The sequence below is a fragment of the Lissotriton vulgaris genome, chromosome 10, assembly GCF_964263255.1.
Source record: "Lissotriton vulgaris chromosome 10, aLisVul1.2, whole genome shotgun sequence".
Classification (NCBI taxonomy): domain Eukaryota; kingdom Metazoa; phylum Chordata; class Amphibia; order Caudata; family Salamandridae; genus Lissotriton; species Lissotriton vulgaris.
Window position 1 is genome coordinate 199,528,767 of NC_141698.1, and position 7,029 is coordinate 199,535,795.

Below are 7,029 nucleotides of genomic sequence, written 5' to 3' on the forward strand. Positions count from 1 at the left end.
TGCCTTCTTCTTTGGCGTCGGCCTATTTTTTGTCACTACGCTCTGTTGTGCTGGTTTTGGTGACGGAGTGGAGCCGGGGGGTACTCTTCCCCTCTGTTCCTGGTCCTGGCTCCCGTTGGTCCTTCAGTACGGTTCTGCCTCCCGGGGCTTTGGTCGGGTTGGTGCCGCTGTGTCCCTTTCGGTTGTGCCCCTTGTTGTCTGGCATTGCCCTCTTCTTGGTGGGTGATTTTGGCTTCCCTGGGTATGGGAGTCGCCTGTTTTTCACGTTCCCATCCATCTGGCTGATCTGAGGTTTTCTGCGGTTTGCGGTGGTTTAGTTCCGTTTCCTTTTGGCCTCTCTCCTGCTCCTCAGGTTTTTTCCATGGCACTGGCTCCTGCTGTGGGGGTTTGCTGTCCTGGTTCCGGTTTCTGGGGTCGTATTGGGTCTGGCCGTTCCTAGTCTGGTTCCTGTTTGGGGGCTTCAGTTCCTCTGGACCGATTTAACGCTTTGCAGGGAGCTGTTTTCTCAGTGCTCACTTCGGTGGCTCATATGCAATTAAGTTGAGCATTACTGGGGGGGTTGGCATGGCCCCTGCACAAGGATGACACGCATTTCGTGAGGCATTCCATATGTCCGGATCTGTTCTCTGCCCTGTTGGATCTTCTGCAGGTCCTGCTGGGTCACCCTCCTGCCCCGGCTTGGGGTTGATTGTGGGTCCGGAGGGTGGTGGATGCCTCCACGGCTGTGGTTCCTTGGGCTCTCCTGCACCTCGTGTCCTTCGTGTTTCTTCTGTTGACTCGTTGGGTCCTTTTTCATGCTGGTTACGGGGCTCTGGTTCCTCTTTCTCCTGGTCTGGTGGCTTTGCTCTCCCAACCTGGTGTGGGGGGTGCGTTTCTGTTTCCCTCTCTCCTCTTGTTGTCCTCTGATGCCTGTCCTTGGGTTGGGGGCCCCGTTGGGGTCCTTGGTGGCCGGCTTGTCTGTTGTTCGGGCTGGCGTTCCGGTGGCTCGTTGTTGTTTGGGCCTTCTTGGGGAGTCCCGGTACATGTCTCTGTTCCTGCTGGCTTCCCTGTTTTGTGTCTGGGCGGCATCTTCTCTGTTGGCTTTCAGAGGGTCCTGGGAAACATCCCTGTTAAGGGGGTTGATTTCTTTAAAGGAGAAGTACTCTAATTGTGCATTCTTTTGGTGGCTTGGGCCGCTTCCTCCCGTCCTCTGTTTGGTGCTCGTTTCGGCGGGACATATCCTTATATTGGGACAATGCGCAGGTGCTTGGGACATCCGCTGGTGCTTGGAATGGCCCCTGCGCTGGGATGTCATGCTGATTCGTGAAGCATTCCCTCTGTCTGTTCCTTTGTTCCAGGTCCTTTTGTCTCTGCTTTGGGACTCTTGGTTCGGTCTTGTTTGCTTCCCTTCCTGTTGCTCTTCTCCCCCGGTTTTTGTTCCGGGGTGGTATGTCCAAGGTGGTTGCTCTCTCGTTTCCTTGGCCTTCGGGTTTTCTGTATGCCTTTCCTCCTGTTTTCTCCTCCCAGGGGTTCTGCGGAGGTTGGGGGGATGTCGGTGTTGTTGGGTTGGCCTCGCTGTCTTTGGTTTACGCTCCTGCTGTTGCTGGTGGGAGTCCGATTGGGCCAGCCTCTCTTGACTCCAGCTCTGCTTCTGGGTCCGCAGCTGTCTTTGCCCTATCTTTGTCGCTTGCTTCTGACGGCCTGACTCTTGAGCGGCTATCTTTAGCGTCTTTGGGCTGTTCTTCTGTGGTGGCCTGTGGCATGTGTTGGTCGCGTTGGCCTTCCGTTCTTTGGAGCTGTGATGCACTTTGGGGCTCCTTGGTTTCCTGGTGCTCTTCTCTTGGTCGGAATCAGTGCTGGGGTTCCTGTTTCTGTACTGGTTTCTCCAGCTTGGGTTTGTTGTTGGGCTTTTTCCCCTTTCACTTTGTCTGCTCGTTGACGGCGGTTTATGCTTGTCCGGTGCCTTTGGGCTTCCTTGGTTCTTTTTTGCCCATTGGTGAGTAGGCTTCTTCAGAGCTTTGTGTTTCGTTGTCCAGGCTCTCCTGTGCTCGATTCTTCTTGGGGCTTTGCCTGCTGTTTTGCGGGGTTTCCGGTTGCCCCTTTCGTGCCCTTGTTAGTGGCGGACTTCTTGTGGTTGTCCGCTGCGGATGCTTTTTTGCTGGCCTTCACTTCCGCATGTCGGTTGGGTGAGTTGGGTGCCTTGCTCGTTTTGTTTCCTTCTTTGCAGTTTCTGCTGGTTTGAGTTGTTTTGCGGCTTAATCTGCCTGTTTCTTCGAGGTTCCTTTTGTAGCTGGAGGTGTTGCTTCCTGTTTTGCCTGCTGAGGGGGTTTCTCCTGTTCGCCTTCTTTGGGTGTTCCCAGGGTTCTGTTTAGCCTCCAACGTTCGCTGCAGTCTCGGGTTTCTCCTGCCCTGTTTGTCTCCAGTGGGTTCTGTGTCTGCTTCCTGTGCTGAGGCGACGGGGTCTCTATCCAAGAGATTTGTGGGGCGGCTATTTGGCGGTCCCGTCACACTTTTGTGCGACGTTCTCGGCTTGATGTTTTACTTGCCTCTTCTGACGATTTCTGTTGGCATCTTGTACGATGCTGTTCGTTGATACTTTATTGTTTAAAGTTTTGTACTTTTGCATGGATCTCTGGTGTTCTGCGTTTTTTCTTCTTGGTTCTCTGCTTGTGATTCCTCACGTAGTAAGGACTGGGACGGGGAGGAACCATGAGGGGGTAATGTCTTATTACTTACCGGTAATCTTCATTACCCCGATTAGGGTCCTCCCTGTCCCAGTCCTCTTTCTTTCCTACCTCCCGCTGTGTTTGTGTCTTGTTGATAACAGGCATGGTGGTGGGTGGGAGGGACTTATGTAACCTTCGAACTTTGGATTTCTGGCGTTTGGATTGGCTGGGTGGAGGCAGGACTGCCTCAAGTATTAAGTACTGGGACGGGGAGGACACTAATTGGGGTAATGAAGATTACTGGTAAGTAATAAGACATCATCATCCACAGTGTAGGAATTTCTGTGAGAAACCTAGGTCTTCTCGGGCCAAGTAATGCATTTTTTGTAAACTAAAAGAGAAATCCTAGAAGAATACTAAAACTGCTATGTTTCTAAGAACGTGCAATACCTTCATAATTATAGTGTGATGAGGTAACCAAGTAAATTAAATGTTAATGTGTACTAGGTTCAGGAAGAAGTAATTACTTTACTTTATACACGTAAAGTACACATAGGATAGAGGGAGGATGCCTTAGATGAGACCGTCCAGTCTGTCCCCCAGAGCTCTTAGATGATCTCTTGTAAAGAGTGAATGGCTGGGTAGCATTACAATCAATGGTAGAATGTGGAGTGAGTTAAATTACTAATTTAATATTTATTTTCATTTTCCAGCTAATAAGTGCTCACTCGGGCCATGACCTCACCAAAGAGCGATAAACTCGAGATCCCCTTCAGTTAACTTCACTGTGTCTTAATATGTAACTTGTCAGAAGGATTTAAAATGCCTCGGTATTAGAGACTAGTGTAATGTTGTGCCTATAGCAAATGCACCATACATTAGACCAAGTAGGTGGCACTGCAGGACCATACCACAAAAACGTTTATATGGATTTGGCTAATTGGAAATAAGGCAAGAATGGGATGGACAACTCCCTGCGTCTCATTATTATTGATTTTGAAATTCTGGTAATTTGGAGACTAATGGGTTGCTGGTTGTTAGATTTGGGGGTCTCTAGTTGGCACAGGTAGGTAATTGTGACAAATATGGACCCTTGCGTCTAGTCAGGGTAAGAGAGTACACTTCTAAAATAACCCCTGCTCCCCCCTTGGTAGCTTTGCATGAGCAGACAGGCTTATCTCAGAGGCAGTGTATAAAGCATTTGTGAACACATACAGTAATCAAGTGACAACACAACAGATGGACACCACACCAGTTGTATATTAAAAATAAGTATTTTTAATATAGATTTAAAAGAAGACCACAAACTGTACTTAAAATGTTAGGTTTAGCTTAGTTCTAAAAATGCGACACTTTGAGTCAATGTAACTTTAGATGCGACACGCAAACAAAAGTGTTGCAAAGATGGTGATGTGTTGAAATTTTGGTGCAAAGAAATAAAGACATTGTCTTCTTGTTGCGGCACACTTCTACGATGAAGTGAGCAATCTCGACTCAATGCGTCAGCTTTGGCGGCGACACTCTCCTCCGACGTTGCGAGACGCTTCTGCTCAATGCGACATCTGCAGCGTCGACACCCTTGTTCCGTGATGCAACAACAGCAGCTCCGACGGCGGCACGCTTCTCCGTGGATGCGAGGCGCTTCTCTTGATGCGGTGCAATGTTAGCTACAGCAGCAACATCCAAGATGCGACGGCAGCAGCAGCAGCAGCGACGGCGACACGCTTCTCCTTCGTTGCGAGACGCTTCTCTCGATGCTGCGCAATACGACAACTACAGCGGCAACATCCAAGATGCGACGGCAGCAGCAGCGATGTAACACTCTTCCTCTTCGTTGCGAGACGTTTCTCTCGATGCGATGCAATACGACAGCTACAGTGGAGACATCCATGATGCGATGGCAGCAGCAGCGACAGCGACACGCTTCTTCTTCATTGTGAGATGCTTCCAGCTCCTTGCAACACGCAGTCCCTCAGAAGGCCCAAAACAGCAGCAGGCACTTCCAAAGAACTCTGGGGAGCTGAGGGTTGATAGTTGTCCCTGAGACTTCAGCAGGAGGCAAGCTCTTTTCTCAAGCCCTTGGAGATCCTTCACAAGATGAAAAAAGTGCACACAAAGTCCTTTCTCCTTTGGCAAGTAGCACCTCAGCTTAGGGATAGTCTCTCTTCAGTTTGTTCAGGTTCCTCTCCTCAGCAAAGGTTTCTTCTTGTTTGTCCAAAAGTGATCTAAATTCTTGGGATCAGGGTCCCAATATTTATACCCCCAAATCCCTTGTTCTCTGAGGGCAGAGGGGCCTTTGCCTTATCCAAACCAGTTCTGGTCAGCCCTGGAGCACTGTGTTTACAGGACTCCTCCTTTCCTTTCACAGTGCAGGGCAGAAACATCAGACGCCCCACAGAAGTTGGAGTTCGCATTGTGGAGGGAAGGCACAGCCCTGGGGCACTCTGTTGACATGACTCCTTCTCTCCTCTCACAGTGCAGGGCAGAGACATCAGACGCACCACAGGAGGTGGAGCCAGCATTGTGGAGGGAAGGCACAGCCCTATTCAGGTCCCAGGCGCAACTCCTCCCACCCATCTAGATGCAGATCTCTCTAGTCACCATTGGGCTGACTCACCCTGTCTCCTGGAATCCCACAGCCCCTGTCACCCAGACTCCATACAAGGAATACACAACCTAGCAGAGGCAGGCTCGAATAGTTAGTCAAGAAAATACCTACTTTCTAAAAGTGGTATTTTCAAACACAGAATGTTAAAACCAACTTCACTAAAATATATATTTTATCATTCGGACTTCAGGCTTACTAAACTCGAATTTCTACCATGTTCCTCGAGTCAGTTAGGATTATAAGATGTAATAATTAAACTGCCTATTATGGCCTATGGAGACCAGGTAGCCTTGAAATAGTGAAGAATGAAAATGGCTGTGATTCACTATTAGGACAAGCCACACACACACCGGGGCTTGTCCTACCTTATACTTACAATGCACCCTGCCCTTGGGCCTACCATAGGGGTGTCTGACATGATGAAAATGGATGGTTTAGGGACTGGCAAGTGGGTGCACGTGCTCAGTCAACATGGCAGTACCAGACTGCACACAGGCTCTGCAATGGCAAGCCTTAGAAACACTTTTACAGGCTGCTTCTGTGGGGGCACAACCAGTGCTGCAAGCCCACCAGCAGCATTTGGTTTACAAGCCCTGGGCACACTCAGAGCACTGTACTAGGGTATGACAAGTAAACCGTATCAGCCAATCATGGAGTCACTAATCAGTACATCAATTTACAATAGGGAGAGCATATGCACTTAAGAACTGATCAGCAGTGATAAAGTGCCCAGAGTCATAAAACCAACAAAAACAGGTCAGACAAAATACAGGAGGAAGGCAAAAAGTTCAGAGATGACCCTGCAAAAAGGGTCAAGTCCAACACTGGTAAGAGGTGAATATTAAGGACTTGCTGCTGAATAACACAGCATTGGTTTATTATTATGATGATTAAAGAGTTGCAAGACTGGTTCCAACCTCTTGCTCAGTTTGAGGTTCCAATTTGCCCTCGTACTGAATACTAGCGGAGGTCGATCCCTCCCTAACAAAGCCCATCCTGTCTGATAACACCCATTTTTCTTCACCCTAACACCCAGGTTCTACGTGGCCTTCAGCATCATCCTTTATGATCTCTGGTGCACCTGTCCACACCAGTTAAGACAGCTTTACGTACTTTCTTTATGGCTGGGCTGACTGAACGTGACAGAAACTTTTTATAATGAGGTGTCAGTCTGAACTCTTGACCTGCACAATATAAAACATGTTGGCCAAAATTGCAAAGTAAACCAGGCCAAGTGAGAGTAAAAGGCTGCTGTATTAGGACAGGCAAGCAGTTCTGAAACTCATTAAAACATTTTACAATTTAGAATTCATCGATTCAATAATACAATAAACAAATCCCAACATTCCCACCCTTAAACCAACCCCAGCAATAAAATCTGCAAACCATTCCTACAACGTTTAATCTTCAGCATCCCTTTTCTTTCACCCATTGACCTTCATGTGTGACTCAACCATCACTCCTGTGTTCCCTCTACCAAAGCCTACTCTGCAATGCCCCCAACCCTTCCGGCCTGTTGCGAGCTCCTTAATTTCTGCCACCTGCCCCAATAGACAACCTAAAGCCCCAGAACTGCAGACCCCCCACCCAAAAGCAAACATTGTAAAGAGCTCCTCAATTTCTGCCACCAGGAAAAACCCTGCAAGGCGTTTTCCTGTCCCCCACCCTCCAATGTTCATACTCAAAGAAACAATACCCCTCATCTCTTTAAAAAAAATCAGGTTTCAAAACAGCTAGCACCGCAAACATTCGGAGCTAGAAAAACTGGGTGTCGCC

At 48.6% G+C, this 7,029-nt stretch overlaps 1 non-coding gene across 1 annotated transcript; it reads left to right on the forward strand.

The window, feature by feature from the left end:
• Window positions 1-508: 508 nt before the first annotated feature.
• LOC147684980 (U6 spliceosomal RNA) lies at window positions 509-615 on the forward strand. Its single transcript, XR_015300842.1, has one exon. It is a non-coding gene; the product is annotated as a U6 spliceosomal RNA (small nuclear RNA).
• The last annotated feature ends 6,414 nt before the right edge of the window (window positions 616-7,029 follow it).